At 39.5% G+C, this 22,714-nt stretch overlaps 1 protein-coding gene across 18 annotated transcripts in view; it reads left to right on the top strand.

The window, feature by feature from the left end:
* R3HDM2 (R3H domain containing 2) overlaps positions 1-22,714 on the top strand; it is a 162,630-nt gene that overhangs the window by 7,792 nt on the left and 132,124 nt on the right. For 2 of the 18 annotated variants that reach the window (XM_059403498.1, XM_059403497.1), the window contains exon 2: positions 22,213-22,287. The exons of the other annotated variants lie outside the window; for them this stretch is intronic. The gene's annotated coding sequence lies outside the window, so the exon portion shown is untranslated. The remainder of the gene's footprint in view (positions 1-22,212; positions 22,288-22,714) is intronic. 18 annotated transcript variants of the gene reach the window in all.

Here is a 22,714-nt window from a genome sequence, read left to right as displayed (position 1 = left end):
AGAGAGAGAAGCAGGCTCCCCGCCAAGCAGAGAGCCTGATGTGGGGCTCGATCCCAGGACCCTGGGATCATGGCCTGAGCCTAAGGCAGAGGCTCAACACACTGAGCCACCCAGGCGCCCCTCTCATTCTTAAACTTTAATGGCGTAAACACTGCTTTGGAGAATTTGTTGAGTGTGGCTTACAAAAGTCTTCATGATCTGGCCCCGCTAACCTCTCTAACCTAACTTGTATTACACTTAACTGTTCTTACTACACTGTAGCCATAGTGGCTTTTTTCTGCCCCAAGGCCTTTGTACTTATAATTCCTTCTGCCTGAAATGTTATTCTCCCAGATCTTCACCTGCCTTACTTCTTATTTTTCAAGTCTTGACTCAGATGCTTCCTTCATAGACCTACCCTGACCACCTATACAAAATAATTAACCTCCCCCTTGTGCTTTATCACATTCTTCTGTTTATTATCTCCATAGCACTTACCACTGTCTTAAGTTATCTTGTTTGTTTTCTTGTCTGTAGTCTGCTTCACACCTAGAACTTAAGCCCTATGAGAACAGGGACCTTTTTTATTTGGTAACTGCTGTGTTTCTAAGGCCTAGAATAGTCACGCAGTACATATATGTTGAATGAATGAAATGTGGATTCTTGGGTGTTATCTGCAGAAATTTTGGTTTAGTAGGTTTGGGATGGAATTCGTACTTTAGCAAACATTCCAAGTGTTTCTGATGTCTCTGGTCAGTTGTCTTGGATGACATTTAGAAAAACCTTGCTCTACACAGGCAGTCAGTCTCATAGACCCTGATGGCTTTATTTAGCATCTATTACTATAAGCTGACAACTTGTGAGTCTCTGTCTCCAGTTCTGATGTCTTGCCTGAGCTCTAGGCTCATTTCTTCAGTAGTCTCTTCAGTATCTCCATTTGATTGCCACCTAGTTTCCTAGATTCAGCATAACTAAAGCAAAAATACTTTTACCATGGAAATTTTTTCCTCGGAGTTCTTCTTTCCTGTTAATGATACCACCCAGGTGCATAAGCCAAGAAACCTCGGTGTTAGACTTGAGTCCTTACTCTTTAACACCCAGTAATTTTAAGTTATGTAGACTTTTTAATTTTTTATTTATTTTTTATTTTTAAAGATTTTATTTATTTATTTGACAGAAATCACAAGTAGATGGAGAGACAGGCAGAGAGAGAGAGAAGCAGGCGATGCGGGACTCGATCCCAGGACCCTGAGATCAATGACCTGAGCCGAAGGCAGCGGCTTAACCCACTGAGCCACCCAGGTGCCCCAAGTTATGTAGACTTTTAACCTCCTCAGTCTGTCTTGAATCTTTCCATTTCTCTCCATCAGCGTCACCACTTTCTTAGTTCAGGAGACCATTCTCTCTCATCCCAGAAACTGTGATGGGCTTTAACTGGCCTTCCTGTCCTAGTCTTGCTTTTCCTAATCTTTCATTTAGTTATGTACCCTTCAGCTGAGAGAAGATTAAAATCTATTATTTTCTGCTGCTTATAACCTTTTAATGTCTTCTGTTTGCTCCCAGTACAGAGGTTGTTTTTTGTTTTGTTTTTTTTTAACCTGAGTGTTTTAACCTCATCTGCCTTATATTTTGCTGTCTTTCTTTTGCTTTCAGGCTTAGGCATCAGCTATAGATGAATTACTTGTTCTTTCACCCTCCCTGTTCTCTCACCTTGCTGCCTTGGCTAAAGCATTGTTTTCCCTGAATGCCTCTCTTCCCCAAAACAGCAAAAACAAAAACCTTCACTGGTTTGGGTATCATGTTCTGGAACCCTTTCAAGGCATCCTAAAGCTCTTATTTTGTCTGTGTGTTTTGAACCAGTTTCCATAATGCTGGGTTCCCTTTTGTCTTTACCTTACCATATTTCTCTCTTTGTATTCCATTCTGAGTTTCTGCTCACACTGAAGTTAAATTTGCTAGTATCGTGATCTCTCTTGTGCCAAAAGAGCTCTCTAAAACATGTGATTTTTGTCTTATTCCTTTACTAACTGTAAGGAAGAGAAGGAAAGAAAGAAACTAGATGATTTGAGGCATATGTTCTAGAGGTATATGTTCTAGATTGTGCTGTTACCAGTTGTTTTGCCTCTCCTCGTTAATGCCATTCCCAAGAGAACATTGTTTGAGTCTAGATTTGGACCAGAGCTATTCTAAGACCAGTAACTGAAACCCTGAGCTACATTTTTACCCTTTTAGCTAGTAACATCAAAGTTTTACCTTTCGTATTATCATATATCTTCAGCCTTATATTACTTACCCCCTTTCCAATCTTTTTATTTTCCCTTCAGAGTTACTTGGTTTAAAATTTATCTTTGTGTTTTACTCTCCATCCTGTCAGTATTTTTGTTATGAAGTCAAAATAGGGTTTTATGCTTGCAGTATTTTTCCTTTATGGTAAGGCAGAAATATTTTTTTTCTTTTTGAATGACTGTGATGGCTGAAAATTATGTATATTTGACCAACAAGATAGGACTTTTTTATTTATCACAAGTAGGCAGAGAAGCAGGCAGAGAGAGAGGAGGAAGCAGGCTCCCCGCTGAGCAGAGAGCCCAATGCGATGTGGGGCTCCATCCCAGGACCCTGGGATCATGACCTGAGCTGAAGGCAGAGGCTTTAACCCACTGAGCCACCCAGGCACCCCGAGATAGGACTATTGAAAGAACACAAATCTGTTTCATTTCTGTATAGGCTTTATGAGAAGTCAAATCAAAGCCACTGTTTAAAACTCTGAATTTTTAATCCTGTTTAAAGTTCTCTGACGCTTTTCTGAGTTTAATCTCAATAATTGGACTGAATCATTGTCTTTGTATGTAGAATGGAGTTGATAGTCTGCTTCCTTTTAGGGTAGAGGAAAACTTAACTTTTGGAGGTATCTCTTAAAAAGTTAGGTACAATAATTCTTTGTGATAGATCTGATGATTTAAAATGTGGACACTTCGGTTAAGTGTCTGCCTTCTGCACAGGTCATGATTTTACGGTCCTGGGATTGAGTGAGGTGTCGGGCTCCCTACTCTGAGGGAGTCTGCTTCTCCCTCTCCTCCCCGCTCATGCTTTCTCTCACTATCTGTCTGTTCAACTCTCTCAAATAAATAAATAAAATCTTAAAAAAAAGTATGGACACTTGAGACTGAAGCTCCATTTAATGGATTCTTAAGCTAGTTTCAGTATTTTACTTCACCTATATTTAGTTAATAATACAGGAAAGGGGGGTGCCTTGGTGGCTCAGTCAGTTAAGTGCTGCCTTTGGCTCAGGGCATGATCCCAGGATCCTGGGATCAAGCCCCACATTGGGCTTCCTTGTTCATCAGGGAGTCTGCTCCTCCTTTTCTCTCTGACCCTCCCCCCTTCTCATGCTCTCAACATGCTTTCTCTCTCTCAAAATAATAAAAGGAAATCTGAACAATACAGAAGAGGGACAAAGAGGTATCTGTAGATATTGAGCACACTTTCCATGTAGCTGAGTTCTATTTATACCAGCTTGGTGGCCACAGTCAGCAAGTATAGCCTGTCTCATAGAAGGACAGTCTGTGTTAAACGTGATCAAATTACTAGGTTCTAAATAATGTTCTCCAGTGCTGTTAAGTAACACAACAGCATTGAAGTTAATGTTGGCTCTGAAAAATGCTGCTTTATTCCTGTGAGCTCTATTTTCTTCCTTTTTTCTCTTTGGAATTAACATTGCTTTCATAACTGCTTTTCTGTGTCTTGGTTGGGAAATGGCAGTTGTCTTTTCAGTTTAGTGGACTGGCTGGAAACAGACATAGGATCTATTCAGATCCATGTGTTCTAGGCCACAAGATTCTGTTCTGTTTCATCTTATCCTTTATTGTTGACTTGTGTTTTGCTCAATGCCCACAGTAAAGGCATTCTGCCAAATGAGGCCCCCTGAAAAGATGGTAGATTTTCAGGGAGGAATTACAGAGAGGGGACACCCAGTTGGCTCAGTTGGTTGTATGTTTGCCTTTGGCTCAGGTTTGCTTTTCTCTATTCTTCTTCCTTATGCTCTCCTTCTCTTTATTTCTCTCTAAAAAAAATCTTTTTTTTTTTTTTTTAAAGAATTTATTCATTTATTTGACAGAGATCACAAGTAGGCAGAGGCAGGCAGAGAGAGAGAGAGAGGAGGAAGCAGGCTCCCCACTGAGCAGAGAGCCCGACATGGGACCCTGAGATCATGACCCAAGCCGAAGGCAGAGGCTTAACCCACTGAGCCACTCAGGTGCCCCTAAAATAAATCTTTAAAAATAAGAAAAAAAAAAAAAAAAGAATTACAGGGAGAGGGGAGAAGGTAAAAAAAGAAGAAAAAAGAAAATAATTATAGGAACTCACTTGCCACTGTTTGACTTTACCAGCCCAGCTTTTTTCACTTAACACAGATTGAGTTCTTTTATTTAGGCTGCTTTGGTGTACTGCAAGCCTATCGTATAGTATTAGCTTAGAAATAAGAAAACTTATCTGTTTATTATTGGTCTGTGTTTAAAGTGTCACTTACATGTTTTCTTCCTAGAATGGGTCTCTGTTAGAAGATCTTCTCTTAGCTTCTTGTTCTTCTGTATTTTTATAATAGAAAGAGGGATCTTCAAGTGAGGTTTATAGAACTGCTTCCAAATTCCTAATATCAAGAAAATTTATGAAAAGACCCAACTCATTCATTCACTCAGCTCTTTATTAAGTGCCCATTTGTTAGATATTGTGTTATATGCCAAAGAAACTTAAAAAAAAAAAAAAAAGTGACATTGTCCTTATCCTTAAAGAGTTCATGTTTTATTATTCATTACAAAAAAATACAGTTAATCCTTGAACAACATGGGGGTTATGGGCCCACCCCCACTCCTCCCCCAGTAAAAAATCCAGGCTTGTTTGTTTCTTAAAGATTTTATTTATTTGAGAGAGAGAGAGGATGAACAGGGCAGGTGGGAAGATGAGGGAGAAGCAGCCTCCCTGCTGAGCAAGGAGCCCAATGAAGGACTCCATTCCAGGTACCTGGGATCATGACCAGAGCTGAAAGCGGATGCTAAACCGACTGAGGCACTTGCAGGGTGACTGGGTGGCTCAGTGGGTTAAGCCTCTGCCTTCGGCTCAGGTCATGATCTCAGGGTCCTGGGATCGAACCCCACATTGGGCTCTCCACTCAGCGGGGAGCCTGCTTCCCGCCCCTCCCAACCCCCTCCTGCCTCTCTGCCTACTTGTGATTTCTCTCTCTCTGTCAAATAAATGAACAAAATCTTTAAATAAATAAATAAATCCAAGATCCCTTGTGACAAATTGGGAACTGGATTGCAAAATAGACTGGAATCAGGGAGTCCAGTTTAAGGGCAGTCAATATAATCTAAGTAAGATGTAAGCTCTGAAATGGTCCTGCAAGTCACAGGGATGGACAGATTCAAGAGAAATTTAGCAGGAAGAACCACTTAGAATTTGAGGGTGTGTGTGTGTGTGTACACTCATGTGAGAGAGAAAGAGAGAGAGAGAGAGAGAATGAATAGTGCTGAGAGGGATGAGCTTTTGGATGACTCCTGGTTTTCTGGATTCCATACCAGGGTGGATGGTCATGTTATTGATGAGTTGGGGAATAAAGAAAGTTGTGTGTTTGGAAATAAAGGTGAGGTGTTTGGTTCTAGGCTGGTTGAATTTGAAGTACCTATGGAACTACATAGGAAATGCCTGAAAGGATGTTGGGTGTATGAGGTTGGAATTGGAGAGAGAATTTGAGGCTGGAGAGACATTTGTGAATCAACAGTATATACGCTGTAGTTGAAGTAATGGATTGAGTCATCTGAGGTTCATTTTGAAACTGAAAAGTTGAAGCCTGAGGAAGGAGCCTTGAAGAACACTAACAGTTAAAGTTGTGACTAATGGCAGTGGAGTCTTGGAAGAAAATTGAGGAAGTGAGGAAGGTAAATGGACAACCAATAAAATATGTGGACAGGACCTTAGAGAAGAGAGTTTGAAGGCAGAGGGAGGAAATTATGTCAAGTGGGGTAGAAAGGTCAAGTGTGGTAAGGACAGAAAAGAACTTATTGGATTTGGCACTCAGATCATTGGTGACATCAGTGAAAGTAGGGTCACTGGAGTGATGAAGGTGGAGACCAAATTGTATTGGGTTGAGTAATAAATAGGAGGTGAGGAAAATAAAGGCAAATAAGCCCTGTTTTTCTTTTCTTTTCTTTTTTAAAAGATTTTATTTATTTATTTGACAGACAAGAGATCACAAGTAGGCAGAGAGGCAGGCAGAGAGAGAGAGGAGGAAGCAGGCTCCCTACTGAGCAGAAAGCCCGATGTGGGGCTCGATCCCAGGACTCTGGGATCATGACCTGAGCCGAAGGCAGAGGCTTTAACCCACTGAGCAACCCAGGCACCCCAAGCCCTGTTTTTCAAGATCATAACAAAAAGGTGGAGACACGGGGCGCCTGGGTGGCTCAGTGGGTTGGACCTCTGCCTTTGGCTCAGGTTATGATCTCAGGGTCCTGGGATCGAGCCCCGCGTTGGGCTCTCTGCTCAGTGGGGAGCCTGCTTCCCATTCTCTTTCTACCTGCCTTTCTGCCTACTTGTGATCTCCCTGTCAAATAAATAAATAAAATCTTAAAAAAAAAAAAAGAGGTGGAGACAGAGGATAGTACTGAGGGATTGTGGGGTTCAAGGAAGAGTTTTTTTAAGATGAGAGACTTGATCATATTTATATATTTGGGGAATGAGCAAGACAATAGAGAGTGGTCATAATGGAGTGAAGTTTTGAAGCATGTAGAGAAGATGAAATCCAGAACAGAGGTAGAATTGTTACCTTCTTTATTAAGATAGAAGGAAAAGGTGAAGAAAGGGGTGGGGACAAATGTTTGATATCTGAACAAAGGAACTTGAAGGACTATTCCTTGTGTTGTAAGGAGACTTATACTTTGGGTTAGGGGCCTGATGTATTGAAAAGGGTTGTTAAAATAGGGACCTTAGGGGCCTTGAGAAGAGAGCCAAATTTGAGTAGCTGTTGAGAGAATGGGAGGGATAGCTGACCAGGAGTCCTATATGGGTAGGCAAGCAGAGTTGGGGGAGGTGGTGTGAGGGTAGGAAGGCAGTTCAAGTTGATAGAGTAGCCTGAGTGAAGACCTAGGAGTATTAAAGAATATGGTATGTATGGAGATATAGCATTATTTTGAATAGCTGGAGAGGATATATAGAGAGCCTGATTTTATGGTAGACTTTAAGAGCTATATTAAGGAATGTGGAATATTTTGAGGCAAAGAGAAGCCTCTGAATGTTTTTTTAAAAAGGCTTTATTTATTCATTTGAGAGAGAGTGAGATAGGGAGAACATATGAAGGGGGGGCGGGGTGCAGAGGGAGAGAATCTTCAAGCAGATTCCCTGCTGAGCGCAGAGCCTGACATGGGGCCAATCCCACAATCCATGAGATCCTGACCTGAGTCAAAGCCAGGGAATCAGATGCTCAATCGACTGAGCTACCCAGGCATCCTGGAAGATTTTAGTCATAGAAATGTTTGTTTTACAAAAGTAGCTCTGGTAGCAATTTGGAGAAATATATATATGTATTTTTAAAGGTTTTATTTATTTCTTTGACAGAGATACAGCAAGAGAGGAAACACAAGCAGTGGGAGTGGGAGAGGGAGAAGCAGGCTCCTTGCAGAACAGGGAGCCTGGTGTGGGGCTTGATCCCAGGACCCTGGGATCATGACCTGAACTGAAGGCAGACGCTTAATGATTGAGCCACCCAGGTGCCCCTGGAGAAATACTTATAGGGGATATAGAGTAGAGGGGAAACACTAATTAGGAGGCTGGTGTTGTAGTCCATGCAGAATAAGTTGAAATCCAGATAGACCAGGGTATGCTGGGTAAGAAACAAACCCACACTCTCAATAGCTGGAAACAACGATTTATTTCTCATTCGTGCTACACGTCCATCAAGGGTAGGTCAGATGCTTTTAGTTATTGAGTGATTGGAGGCCAATAGAGCAGTTACCATTAGGAACATAGCCAGCTGCTCCATGGGAGGCAAAAAAGAGCTCTGGAGGTCTTGCCCCTTTAACTAAATTCTTTGCTCAGAAATGATAGAAGCAGAGAAGAGGGGATAGGAGCTGAGATCAGAGGGATCAAGGAGATGGTGCATAATGTGAATAAATGACTCTCAATTTCTGTCTTGGGTAAATGGGTGGTATTGTTAACTGAAATAAGAAAGGGGTAGGTTTGGGAGCACCTAAATGTATAAAGCAAATATTAACAGAGAAAGGGAGAAATAGCAATATAGTAATAGGGGACTTTAATACCCTAGTTTCATCAAGGGATAGAAATCCAAACAGAATCAGTAAGGAAGCATTCCCTTAAGAGACATGTTAGACCAGATGGACTTAACAGATATACACAGAACATTCTATCCAAAATCAAGAGAAAAAAACATTCTCAAGTGCTCACAGAATATTCTTCAGGACAGATAATATGTTAAGCCACAAAACAAGTCTTAATAAATTTAAGAAGATAGAAATTATATCAGGGATCTTTCCCAACTACAATGGTATGAAACGAGAAATTAGTTACAAAAAGCAACAACTGAGGGGCACCTGGATGATTTGGTTAAGGGAATCAAGCCCTGCACTGGGGTCCCTGTTCAGCAGAGAGCTTCCTTGTCCCTCTCCCTCTGCTGCTCACCCTCTTGTGCGCTTGTGCATGCTCTCCCCCTGTCTCTCTGTCAAATAAATAAAATCTTTAGAAAAAAGTTTATTAGAAAAAGAAGAGGGGCACCTGGGTGGCTCAGTGGGTTAAGCCTCTGCCTTCAGCTCAGGTCATGGTCTCAGGGTCCTGGGATCAAGGCCCGCATCAGGCTCTCTGTTCAGCAGAGAGCTGCTCCATCTGCTGCCTCTCTGCCTACTTGTGGTATCTCTCTCTCTGTCGAATAAATAAATAAAATCTAAAAAAAAAAAAAAAAGTAAAAGAAAAAGCAGAAAGCTGGGAAATCCACAAATATTTAGAGATTAAACAACATGCTCTTGTTTGAACAACAATTGGATCAGAGAAGCAATCAAGAAAAATAGAAAAATACCCAGAGACAAGTGAAAATGGAAATATAATATACAAAATACTAAACCTATGGGATGCTGCAAAAGCAGTTCTAAAAGGGAAGTTGATAGTGATAAATGCTTACATTAAGAAACAAGGGAGATGTCAAGTAATCTAACTTTATACCTCAAGAAACTAAAAAAAAGGGTAACTCTCTTGGGTCCCCTCCCTCTTTGAGAGCTTTGTACTAATCACTTTACTATCGCTCAGTAAACTTTGGTGCCCACCAAAAGGAAAAAAAAAGAAACTAGAAAAAGAAGAGGTTGAATTAAGCCCAAAGTTAGTGGAAGGAAGGAAATAACAAAGATCAGAGCAGAAGTAAATGAAGTAGAGACTAAAAAGGTGATAGAAAAGATAAATGAAACAGAGCTGGTTGTTTGAAAAGATAAACAAAATGGACAAATCTTTAGCTAGGCTTACCAAGAAGAAAAGAGAGAAGCTTCAAAATCAGAAATGAAAGAGAAGACATTACAACTGATTCCACAAAAAAATAAAGGATCCTAAGAAATACCATCAATGATTATATTCCAACAAATTGGACAACCTAGAAGAAATGGATAAATTCCTAGAAACATACAACCTAACAAGACTGAATCATGAAGTAAAAAATCTGAACAGACCCATTACTGGTAAGGAGATTGAACCAGTAATCAAAAGCCTAGCAAGAAACAAAAGCCCATGGGGCGCCTGGGTAGCTCAGTGGGTTAAGCCGCTGCCTTCGGCTCAGGTCATGATCTCAGGGTCCTGGGATCGAGTCCCGCATTGGGCTCTCTGCTCAGCAGGGAGCCTGCTTCCCTTCCTCTCTCTCTGCCTGCCTCTCTGCCTACTTGTGATCGCTCTCTGTCAAATAAATAAATAAAATCTTTAAAAAAAAAAAAGAAACAAAAGCCCAGGACCAGATGGATTCACTGGTGAATTCTGTGAAATATTTAAAGAAGAATTAATACCAGTCTTTCTCAGACTATTCCAAAAAGTAGGAGGGAATACTTCCAAACTTATTTTCAGAGGCCAGGATAACCCTGATACCAAAGCCAGACAATGGAACTATAAGAAAAGAGAATTACAGGTCGATATCTCCAATGAATCCTCTTGTATACAAAAATCCTCAACAAAATATTAGCAGACTGAATTCAGCAATACATTAAAAGGATCATAGGCTGTAATCAAGTCCTGTTTATTCCAGGGATGCAAGGATGGTTCAACATTTGCAGGTCAGTCTGATAATACCACTTCACAAAATGAAAGCTAAAAAACATGATCATCTCAATAAATGCAGAAAAAGCATTTGACAAAGTGTGGCATCCATTTATGGTAAAAACTCAGTAAATCACAAGCCCACAGCTTATGTTATACTCAACAGTGAATAACTGAAAGTTTTTATTTGCCACCTTTTAATTTTTTTTTTAAAGATTTTATTTATTTTAGAGAGAGAGCAAGAAAAGAACAGAGAGGGAGAGAAAGAGAATCTGAAGCAGACTTGGCCCTGAACACAGTGTGGTGTGGGGCTAGATCTCACAACTGCAAGATCATGATCTGGGCCAAACCAAGAGTCAGATGCTTAACCAGCTGTGCCTCTTCTTTGCCACTTTTATTCAGCATAGTGACTTCTGAAAGTTCTAAGTGGAGCAGTTGAGCAAGAAAAAGAAGTAAATGGCATCCAAATCAGAAAGGAAGAAAGTAAAACTGTCTCTGCATGTGACATATGTAGAAGACCTTAAAAGAAGTTAAAAAAAGTTAGAACTAATAATGCATTCAGTAAAGTTGTAGGATATAAAATCAATATACAAAAGTTAGTTATATTTCTATATACTAATAATGAACTATCAGAAATACTAAGAAAATAGTACTATTTACAATTCTATCAAAAATAATAAAATACCTAGGGATAAATTAACCAAGGAGATGAAGGACCGTTACATTGAAAACTCTTAAGACATTGATGAAATAAATTGAAGATACAAATAAATGGAGAGATAGCATATTTTCATGGATTAGAAGAATTAATATTGTTAAAATGTCCATACTACGCAAAGCAATCTGTAGATTCAGTGTAATCCCTATCCACATTCCACTGGCATTTTTCACAGAGAGAGCAAACAATCCTAAAATTGTATGGAACTACAAAAGACCCTGAATAGCCAAAGAAGCTTGAGAACAAAACTAAAGGCATCCCATTTCTTGACTTCAAACTATGTTACAAAGTTGTAGTAATCAAAATGGTGTAATGGTGTGAAAACAGACACATAGATTGATGGAACAGAATAGAGCCCAGAAGCAAACTCAGGCATATATGGTCAATTAATTTATGATAAAGCAGCCAAGAATATATAGTGGGGAAAGGATAGTCTCTTCAGTAAATGAGGTTGGGTAGACTGGACAGCTATCTTATATCATACATAAAAATTAAAAAATGAATTAAAGATCCAGGAAACAGACCTGGATTCATAAAACTCGTAGAGGAGAACATTGTGTTTTCCTTGCCATGTGCATTTTTGTGATGATTTTTTAAAATTTCACACCAAAAACAAAGGTAACAAAAGCAAAAATATGCAAGTGGAACTACATCAAACAAAACACTTTTCCATAGGGGTTGCTTGGCTGGCTCAGTAGAGCATGTGACTCTTGATCTCCATCAAGTTTGAGCACCATGTTGGACATAGAAATTATTTTAAAAATAATTTTAAAAAGCTTTTGTACAGCAAAGGAAACTATTAACAAAATGAACAACCTGAATGGAAGAAAAATTTTGCAAATCATATATATAGTAAGGGGCTAATATCCTCAAATACATGAAGAATTCATACATCTCAATAGAAAGAACACAACCTTTTTTTTCTTTCTTTTTTTTTTTTTTAAGATTTTATTTATTGGGGCGCCTGGGTGGCTCAGTGGGTTAAAGCCTCTGCCTTCGGCTCAGGTCATGATCCCAGCATCCTGGGATTGAGCCCCGCATCCGGCTCTCTGCTCTGCGGAGAGCCTGCTTCCTCCTCTCTCTCCTGCCTCCCTGCCTGCTTGTGATCTCTCTCTCTGTCAAATAAATAAATAAAATCTTTTTTTTTTTTTAAAGATTTTATTTATTTATTTGACAGACAGAGATTACAAGCAGGCAGGGAGGCAGGCAGAGAGAGAGGAGGAAGCAGGCTCCCTGCTAAGCAGAGAGTCTGATGCAGGGCTCAGTCTCAGGACCCTGAGACCATGATCTGAGCTGAAGGCAGAGGCTTGACCCATTGAGCCACTCAGGCACCCCACACCTTTAAAAAAAAAAAATTTATTTATTCAGTGAGACACAATGAGAGAGGGAACACGAGCAGGGAGAGTGGGTGAGGGAGAAGCAGGCTTCTTGTGGAGCAGGGAGCCCAATGTGGGGCTCGATCCTAGGACCCTGGGATCATGACCTGAGCCGAAGGCTGATGCCCAGTGACTGAGCCACCCAGGTGCCTGAAAAAGCACAATCTGATTTTAAAATGGGCAGAGGAGCTGAATGGACATTGTTTTTAAAGCATACATGCAGATGGCCGATAGGTGCATGACAAGGTGCTCAGCATCATTAATTACTGGGGGAATGTAAGTCAAAACCACAGATAATACTTCATACTGTAGTTAGAAGAGCTATCATCAAAAAGATGAGCTAACAAGTGTTGGTAAGGATGTGGAGAAAAGGGGACTACTCTTTTTTTTTTTTTTTTTTTAAGAGTGGGTGCAAGTGGCAGGGGGAAGGGCACAGGGAGAGGGAGAATCCCAGGCAGATTCCATGCCCAGCACAGAGCCCAGTGTGGGGCTCAATCACATGACCTTGAGATCATGACCTGAGCAGAAATCAGGAGTTGGATGCTTAACTGACTGAGTCACCTGGGTGCCCCTGAAGTCAGTATCTTTAAGAGTATTGCTCTTACATGTTCATTGTATCGTTAACAACAGCCATGAAATGGAAACAACCTAAGAGCCTGGCAACAAATGAATAGTAAAGAAAATGTTGTATGTATATATAGTGGAGTATTATATAGCTATAAAAAAGGAAATCTTGGGCAGGAGAGAGCCTGCTTCTCCTTCTCCCTCCGTCTCTCCCTCCCAGTTGTGTTCTCTCTTAACACCCTCTGCTTCACTCTCTCTCTATCTCCCTCTCAAATAAATAAAAAATCGTTTAAAAAAAAAAAAGGAAATCCTGCTATTTATAACAGTATGGATGGACCTTGAGGGCTAACTGAAATAAGTTAATGAAAGACAAAATACTCTATGATCTCACTAATTACGTGGAATCTAAAAAACCCCACAGAACCTTACAGCTACAGAGCAGATTGGTGGTTGCAGGAGTGAGAGTGGGCAAAATGGGTTAAAATGGAGAAAAGGTACAAAAGGTATAGTTAATAGTTAATAATACTGTATTATGTGTTTGGACATTGTTAACAGTAGATCTTAACAGTTCTTATCATAAGAAAAAAATTGTATGTCTGGTGATGGATTTAATAAGACTGTGATCATTTTGCCACATAGACATATGTTGTCATGTTTTACACTAATAACTAATAACTAATGTTATATGTCAATTATATCACTAAAAGGGGTTCTGGTTGGGGTTAGAAGAGTGTTGATAGAGAGTTCACCTTTGGAAATGTGTGTTAGCTAATTTTGTAAATGAATCTGGAGCTCTAGGGAGAGGTGGGTTGTTTAGGATTTGCAACTGAAGGGGATTCAAGCCAGAATAGGATATAAGATCACCCGGGCAAACTTGTGGAGTAATGAGAGCTGAGATGAAGCTCCAGGAAATAGGAGTTGAGAGGCACTTCTGGCCTGATGGCTTTGGATTTGAATGTAAAGTTCAACATTTTTTGGACCAAGGCAAGCCTGTGAGTAGTATTTGGGTTAGGAGTAAATACAAGCTGTGAGAAGCTGTTGCTTAAGCATTGATGGGTACTTGAGAGTATACTAGCTCTGTTATTTGTGCTAATGGTGGATTTATTTATATTGGTCCTTAGGTGGAATGCATTTTAACTCTTTCATTTGAATTTGGATGTATTTGGCAGTTCACAAATTTTTTTTTTTTTAAAGATTTTATTTATTTGATGGAGAGAGATCACAAGTAGGCAGAGAGGCAGGTGGAGAGAGGGAAGCAGGGTCCCTGCTGAGCAGAGAGCCTGACTCAGGCCTTGATCCCAGGACCCCGAGATCATGACCGGAGCTGAAGGCGGAGGCTTTAACCCACTGAGCCACCCAGGCGCCCCTCACAAAATTTTAATAAAGTTACTATTGATTGTAAACTCTTGCCAAGACACAGAAAGACTAAAAATTGGTCCAGTTTCCCCATACTTACAAGATAGTTAAGTGAACAAAGAATGTGATATTATGTAAGTATAGTAATAGCAATTATTGGATAATAAAATGCTGAGAGTAATAATCCTCATGGAGTAGTACTGTAATATCCCTGTTTTGTTTTATTTTTCAAAGATTTTATTTATTTATTTGACAGACAGAGATCACAAGTAGGCAGAGAGGTAAGCTGAGAGAGAGGAAGGGAAGCAGGCTTCCTGCTGAGCAGAGAGCCTGATGTGGGACTCAATCCCAGGACCCTGGGATCATGACCTGAGCCGAAAGCAGAGGCTTTAACCCACTGAGCCACCCAGGCACCCCTGTAATATCCCTGTTTTATAGCTGAAGCTTAGAGAGTGTCTTTTGTCTGTTTGGGCTGCTGTAACAAAATACCACATACTGCATGGCTTACTAACAGAAATTTATTTCTCAGTTCTAGAGACTGGGAAGTCCAAGATCAAGGCACCTGCATGGTCCCGTTCTAGTGAGGCCTTCTTCCTGAGGCTTTCTGCTGCTCACTGTGGCCTCACATGGTGGAATGGGATAGGGATCTCTCTGGAACTTTTTTTATAAGGGACTAATCCCATTCACTTCCTAAAGCCCCACTTCATAATATTATCATTTTCTAGGGTTAGGATTCAACCTGAATTTTGGGAGGACCCATTCAGACCATAGCAGAGAGTTTAGGTTAGGTCATGCAGCCAGAACATAACCCAGCTTCATGCTGAGGTTTGGGCTTGTAACTGCCACCTGGAATTGCTTTTTAAGACACAGCTAAATTTACACTGGATAGCTAAAAGTTTGGGTTATTGTTGTTTCTTGTTCTTTTGCACCCCAACTTTTTTATTTAGAAGAATTCTGAACTTACAGGAAGCTGAAAATAGTGATACACTGAAAACCAATGTGACATCTACCTATATTTGTCAAATATTTTACCACATTTGTGCTCTCAGACTCTCTTTACCCCCTTCCTCTTTCTTTTTCTCTGTCCACCTTTTTCTCCCCCTTCCCTCCCTACACATATATACTTTATTTTTCATTGTATATTGGGAATTTATATTAGTGTATTAGGAAATCAGGAAACTTTTATTAGTATCTTATTAGACTCAGAAAACTTCACCTGGGTGACTCTTGATTTCCACTGAGGTCTTGAACTCAGGATCATGGGTTCAAGCCTCCCGCATTGAGCTCCATGCCTAGTGTGGAGCCTACTTAAAAAAAAAAAAAAAAATTCTTGTTTTTTTTTTTTTTTTGAAAGATTTTATTAGAGAAAGCATGCAGAAGCAAGGGGAGAAGCATAGTTTCCCCACTGAGCAGGGAGCCCAATGCAGAACTTGATCCCAGGACCCTGACATCATGACTTGAGCTGAAGGCAGGCGTTTAACTGACTGAGCCACCCAGGCAACCCCACCCCCAAATTTCTTAAGCATGTATTGCTTAAAGACAAGTTGTTTTCCTTTACTACTACGATAGTATTATCAAACTCATTATCACATTCAAAATATTTAGTGATGCAATTATTCTGTATAGTCTATGCTCAGATTTCCCCAATTATCTCAATAATTGAGAATACTGCTTTATAGCTTTCCTTCCAATCCTGGATTTATTCAGGGATCATATGTTGCATTTAACGGTCATTTTTTTTTTCCAGTCTTTCATTCAGAGTGTTTCTCTTCCCCCTTTTTTGCTTTTCATGTCATTGATTTTTTTTTTTTAAGATTTTATTTGTTTGACAGAGAGATCACAAGCAGGCAGAGAGGCGGGGGGGGGGGGGGGCAGGCTCCCCGCTGAGAGAGGGCTCCATCCCAGGACCCTGAGATCATGACCTGAGCCGAAGGCAGTAGCTTACCCCACTGAGCCACCCAGGTGCCCCTCATATCATTGATACTTTTATAGAGTCTGGGGTACATATGTTGAGGAATGTTTTAAAATTTGGATTTGTGATGATTAGATTCAGGTTAAACATTTTTGACAAGATGACTTGTGTTTGTCTCTGTGCATAATGTCCTTTTGTCCTATTGTTGGTGATAGAAAGTTTGATCACTTAGTTGATGTCAGCTACATATTTCTTCTTTGTTAAGGTACTTTTTTTCCCTTTGTGATTAAGAAACAGTCTGTGGATGATACTTTTAAAAAATGTGTGACTTCTCTATTCCTTTATGTTTTACCCAGTTGTATTAACATGCACTTAAGATCCTTGGCTGAATTGGTTATGACATTGGTGGTTGGAAAATATTGATTCTCTCATTACTTCTACATTTTCTCATTGATGGTGTTCTAAAAGGAAGAGCTTTCCTTTTTCTCCTTTTTTTTTTTTTTTTTTTTTTTTTTTTAGGATCACTGTTGATGGGGTATTTAAAAAAAATATGTTACAGTTCATTGCTGTTCAAAAATACTGACAATATTCAGTATTAAAAATACAGTGGGGCACCTGACTGGCTTGGTCAGAAGAGTGAGTGACTCTTGGGGTTGTGAGTTTGAGCCCTACATTGGTTATAGAGGTTATTAAAATAAATAAACATAAAAAAATAGCAGTTGTAAATTTGGTCAGTGGGAGCTCCAGCAAACTGACTACTATGTCCTTTTAACATGACCCAGTGAGGCCTTGAGCTCTTCCTTACACTGTGCCACTACAAGGTATTTTGGGCTCACTTTGTGCTTTACTTGCTTCAGACCTAGAAGCAATCATTTCTGCAAGAAATCCTGATTTCTTTAGTGGCAAATGATTTCTTTAAAGGAGAACCACCTCTTTTCTTAATTATCCTTTGCTATCTTTATGATACTAGTTATTTCCAGTTTAAAAAAAAAAAAAAGAGAGTGAATTCCAGATCTGAGACCCTTCTGTGTCTTCTCAGATGTACCTGATAAAAAAGTGTCTAAATGGAATTCTCAGAATGAAGTCTGTGAAGGGCAGTTCTGATGACTTGCTATGGGAGGCAAAATATTGTGCAGAAAATTGGCATTGTATTGATTTTTTTTTTCCTAACTCGGTGTGAAGGTGAAAATAAGTTTTCATATCCTTACTTTCATGTAATCCAGATCTTTTCTTCCTGTAGTACAGCCACTTAAAGAGTTGTTTCCCTTGTTCTGTCTTCTGCTGTCTGAATTAAAATGTCTTTGGATAGGGAAACTCCAAACCAGGTCTTTCATACTTAGTGCTTTGAACTTGAACTTGCATTCACCTGTATATTGGACTTTGAGTACAATCTAGGAAAACTGACATGGTTAGGGTCCTTACGAGGTTTAATGTTTTAGAGAATCCAAAATAGTTAGGCTTAGAATTGGGATCTGGTATGCCCCAATCGCTTATGGTCCAGGAGCTTAAGAACATCCTGCTCTAGGACTCTACGTGAAACAAGATACGTCACTTCCTTCCACAAGAACATTTTATGTTAAAGATTAAACTGATTAAACCTATCTATATGTTCCCTTGGTGTGGAAACATAAATAAACTGTAAGGAAAGTGATGATGTGCCATTAACATGTTCTGTTGAAATATTTAAAATCCTGTTTCCTTTGTGGAGGAAATACAGCCTGTTTTTGGGGGGAGGGGTGTGTTGGTCATTTCCAGAAGTTATAGATAGTGTTTTAATTAACACCATTACTGGCCTATCAGTAATTATATGGCTTATGTATTTATTCTCTTATGTGGATGACTGCTCTAAGGTTACTTAAGAAATTAGCTGCCTGGCAACATAAAAGTTCAGATATTAAAATGAATTGCCTGCCTTCCAACTATTTCCATTACTTGTCTAAATTTAGAACCATGTAGAGCTCCTGCAGAACTGAAATCTCTGGGGATTTTAATAGTCAAGACAGACAATATTCAGCTTTTCAGAGTAAAGAAGAAGAAAGGTAGCTTCAAATTAATTTTTGCACTGTCACTCAGACTACTTAATTAAGACAGAGTCCAGTGAAAAGTCAGGACTGTTCTGAGAATTTTATTTGACTGTTGCTGAAAACTTGTTAGAGCCTAGGCTCTGGGTGTGGAGGGGATAATTTTTTCCCCTCTTGGCTGACTTGCTGGAAGCTACTCACTATTCTTTCTTACTGTCTCCTACATTATGCTTGATAAGTACAGTTCTTATACCTTACCTGGATGGATGGGGCATTACATCTGAGCTAGAGGTCAGGTGAGCATTGTATTTAGGTACTTGTGGGTGAATTTTAGGGCATGGAATTGTTTTGCATGTGTATGAATTCAGAATTTTGTACAGTATTTTGAGGAGAAACTAATTCCATGTATGTTTAACTGTACATGAAATGCAGAAATCTGTTGATGGAGTTGGTAGGACTTTAACAAAAGAAAAAAGAAATGAAAGGAATGGTTATTTTAAGTAACTAATTTAAATATAAGTTAAAATAGTAAAATTTTACATTTAGAGCGAATATGTGTTTACTACCTGATTTGGCGAGTGGAAATATAGGACTTTTTTGCTTCTAAAGTAAGACATTTTAAGGATGCTGGGAAAATGCCAATAAAATTATTATTATTTAAAAAAGATTTTATTTATTTGACAGAGAGAGACACAGTGAGAGAGAAAACACAGCAGGGGGAGTGCGAGAGGGAGAAGCAAGCTTCTTGCCCGGCAGGGAGCCTGATGTGGGACTTGATCTCAGGTGCCTGGGATCATGACCTGAGCCAAAGGCAGATGCTTAATGACTGAGACACCCAGGCACCCTGCCAATAAAATTATTGTGAACCTTGCCAATAAAACTATTGTAAACCCTGCCAATAAAATTATTGTAAACCAAGAAAAATCCATACAAATGGAATGTATGTTTTTTTCTGACCCTAGATTTATGAATATGGTGAAATGTAAAAAAAAATTGACAACAAATCCATGTATTACTCTTGTTGAATTAAGCCTGTGTGCTTTTTTCCCCTTCCTTCCTGCTGGGGCTCTCATAGATGAATTCTAGAAGTTCCTTGGAGAATTCCTTGGAGAATTCTAGAATTCCTTGGAGAAATGAGCTGCCCTCAAAGAATTTACTATTATTTACTATTTATTGAGACAAAATATTATGAAGGAGGTAACAGAATGGTTTTTCTTCCCTCCTTCCTCCCTCCCTCCCTCCTTTCTATCAAAGATTTTATTTGGGAGAGAGATTGAGCACAAGCAGGGGGGACAGACAGAGGGAGAGGGAGAAGCAGGCTCCCAGCTGAGCAGGGAGCCCCATGTAGGGCTCAATCCCAGGACCCCAGGATCAAGGCAGAGATGTACAACAGACTGAGCCACCCAGGCACCCCCAATAGATCTATTTTCTAGCGATTAGTCTCCAGTTAGGTAGTGAGTTGTTTCCTGGGCTTTGAGACTATTGTTTTGGGTAAGCTCTCTTTTTATATTGCAGCTGAAGTTTTATTAAATGACTTCAGCTCATTTAACGAATCACTTAACTAACAAAATTTGTATTTAGTTCTAGTAATATATAGCCACTGGGTGGCTCAGTTGGTTAAGTGTTTGCCTTTGGCTCAGATCATTACCTGATCTGAGATTACCTGACCTGGCTCAGATCATTACCTGATCCTGATATCAGGAATTACCTGAGTTGGGGTTCCCCTTGGGTGGGGAGTCTGCTTATCTCTCTTCCTCTGCCTCTCCCTTCCACGTGCTCTCTCTTTTTCAAATAAATAAATAAAATCTTTTAGAAAAAAACTAATAATATATAATTTTGTTTCTTTGAAGCCTTGTAAATATATGCCCATTTGAATTCTGGAAGGAAAAACTTGTGCTTAGTAGCTTCCCTAAACCTGCTAGAAACAGCATTTTGATGTCACAAAAGGGGATCCCTGTAAAATTTGAAGAAAATATTAATTTACTAGAATAAAAACTTAATTTTACCACAAAATGGCCCTTAGGTTGACAAAGAAGAATATTACATTTTTCCACAGGTCCTAAGGTTTTCCAGAGACAACTTAAGTGTCACATAAGGTACTTAGGATTATTAGAATGTTCAACATCATTCTAGGGCTGTGGAGTCTAAATTTTTTCCTTTGTGTTAAAGGACCTTACTGGCTGGCCGTGGAGATAAAACATGAACATTTGATGATCAAAACAGTAGATATAATGGATTTTAGATTCTGTAGTATAAACAGAAGGCAGTATAATTTAGTTGAGTCTAATTGTTCAGTACAAAGAAACACAAAAAGAAACCAATATAGAAAGGGAAAGAGGTAGGTATGGAAGTGGGGTTCAATAGAAGATTACTATCCAAATTCATTTCACTGGTTGTATTTCAAATATATATATATATATTTTTTTTTTTGGGGGGGATTGGCTTTTTATTTTTTATTTAAAAAAAATTTTTTTTAAGATTTTTTATTTATTTATTTGTCAGAGAGAGAGAGAGAGAGCGAGAGCGAGCACAGGCAGACAGAGTGGAAGGCAGAGTCAGAGGGAGAAGCAGGCTCCCTGCAGAGCAAGGAGCCCGATGTGGGACTCGATCCCAGGACGCTGGGATCATGACCTGAGCCGAAGGCAGCTGCTTAACCAACTGAGCCACCCAGGCGTCCCTATTTAAAAATTTTTTTAAAAAGATTTATTTGAGGGGCTCCTGGGTGGCTTAGTTGGTTAAGCATCTGCCTTCGGCTTGGGTCATGATCTCAGGGTTCTGGGAACAAGCCCCACATCCATCTCCCTGCTCTCCCTCTCCTTTTGCCCCTCCCCCTGCTTATGCACATACACTCTCTCAAAAAAAATATTTTTTTTAAAGGTGATTTTTTTGATAGAGTGGAGGAAAGGGCAAAGGGAGAGAATCCTTAGGCAGACTCCGCACTGAGTGTGGAGCCTGATGTGGGGCTCAATCCCACAACCCATGACTTGAGCTGAAACCAAGAGTTAGATGTTTAACTGACTGAGCCACCCAGGCACCCTGAGATTTGCTTTCTAAAGAACTTTATTACGGATGGGGCACCTGGGTGGCTCAGTGAGGCAAGCCTCTGTCATCTTTGGCTCAGGTCGTGATCTCAGGGTCCTGGGATCGAGCCCCACATCAGGCTCTCTTCTCTGCGGCGAGCCTGTTTCCTCCTCTCTCTTCTGCCTGCCTCTCTGCCTACTTGTGATCTCTGTCAAAAAAAAAGAAAAAGAACTTTATTACGGAAAATTTCAAACATCCAAAAGCAGTGGTAATAGTAAAATGAACCCCCCATATACAGTTGTCAGCTTATTGCTAACATGGTTTTGTCTATGCTCCTACTCCCGCTTCCTGATTGTTTTGAAACAGATTTGTGACGTATTATTTCATCCATAAATATTTCAGTATATATTTCTAAAAAGTAAGGGCTTTAAAAAACACCACCAATACTATTTATACATCTAAAATAATAAATAATAATTTCTTAATACATATCTGGTGTTCCTATTTTCTTGATTATATCATAACTTTTTAAGACAGAGTATATGTTTAAAATAGGATCCAAATAAAGTCTGTACTTTGTAATTGGTCATTGTATTTTTAAAGTATGAGTCTGAAAGATTCCCCCCACCCCCTGCCCGCCCCCAACCTTTTTTCTTTGCAGTTTATTTTGTTGAAGGATTGAGTCATCTGCTCATTAGTTTCCCATAGATGGATTTGGTGATTAACATAATAGTGTCATTTAACATTTCCTTCAAATTGGGAGTTAAATCTAGCGACTTGGCCAGGTTCAGATTCAGTGTTTTTGGCTAGAATACTTTAGAATCCACTTCTATTAGGAGGAGGTGTATGATGTCTGTAGTCTAATTTTGTGATGTCAGCAGCCATTGATGATCCTTGTTGACATTTCCTTTACTTCATTGAACTTCATTAGGTGTTATAAATGGTGATTCTCAAATTCTATCATTTCTTAATTTGTTTTAGCTGGAATGTTTTTATAAAGAGATATCCTCTCCATCATCTGTTTGGTTACTGTGAGGTACATCTTGCACAGGAAAGGTGAGACAAATGCTTTAGTCTTTTTTAAATTAACAGTTATTACTGTTTTCAAGATAATGACTTTGTTCATTAACACCCTGCAAAGGTGACTGATAAGTGTTTTTTTTTTAACTGTTGTTATAAAATGCAATTTAATCCTATTTATGTGTCTCAGCCCATTTCAGTTTTATCTGTATTGATGTTTCATTGATTGCCTCATCTTGCACATGGCAGCTTCTCTAGCATTTTTTCTTTTTTTTGGACTCTGTTATAGTCTTTTTTTTTTTTTTTTTTAAAGATTTTATTTATTTATTTGACAGAGAGAGATCACAAGTAGGCAGAGAGACAGGCAGAGAGAGAGAGAGGAGGAAGCAGGCTTCCTGCTGAGCAGAGAGCCTGATGCGGGACTCGATCCCAGGACCCTGAGATCATGACCTGAGCCGAAGGC

Source organism: Mustela nigripes, chromosome 6 (assembly GCF_022355385.1).
Source record: "Mustela nigripes isolate SB6536 chromosome 6, MUSNIG.SB6536, whole genome shotgun sequence".
Lineage (NCBI taxonomy): Eukaryota > Metazoa > Chordata > Mammalia > Carnivora > Mustelidae > Mustela > Mustela nigripes.
The sequence above is the reverse complement of the archived record's forward strand: the minus strand, read 5'-3'. Positions and strand labels throughout refer to the sequence as shown.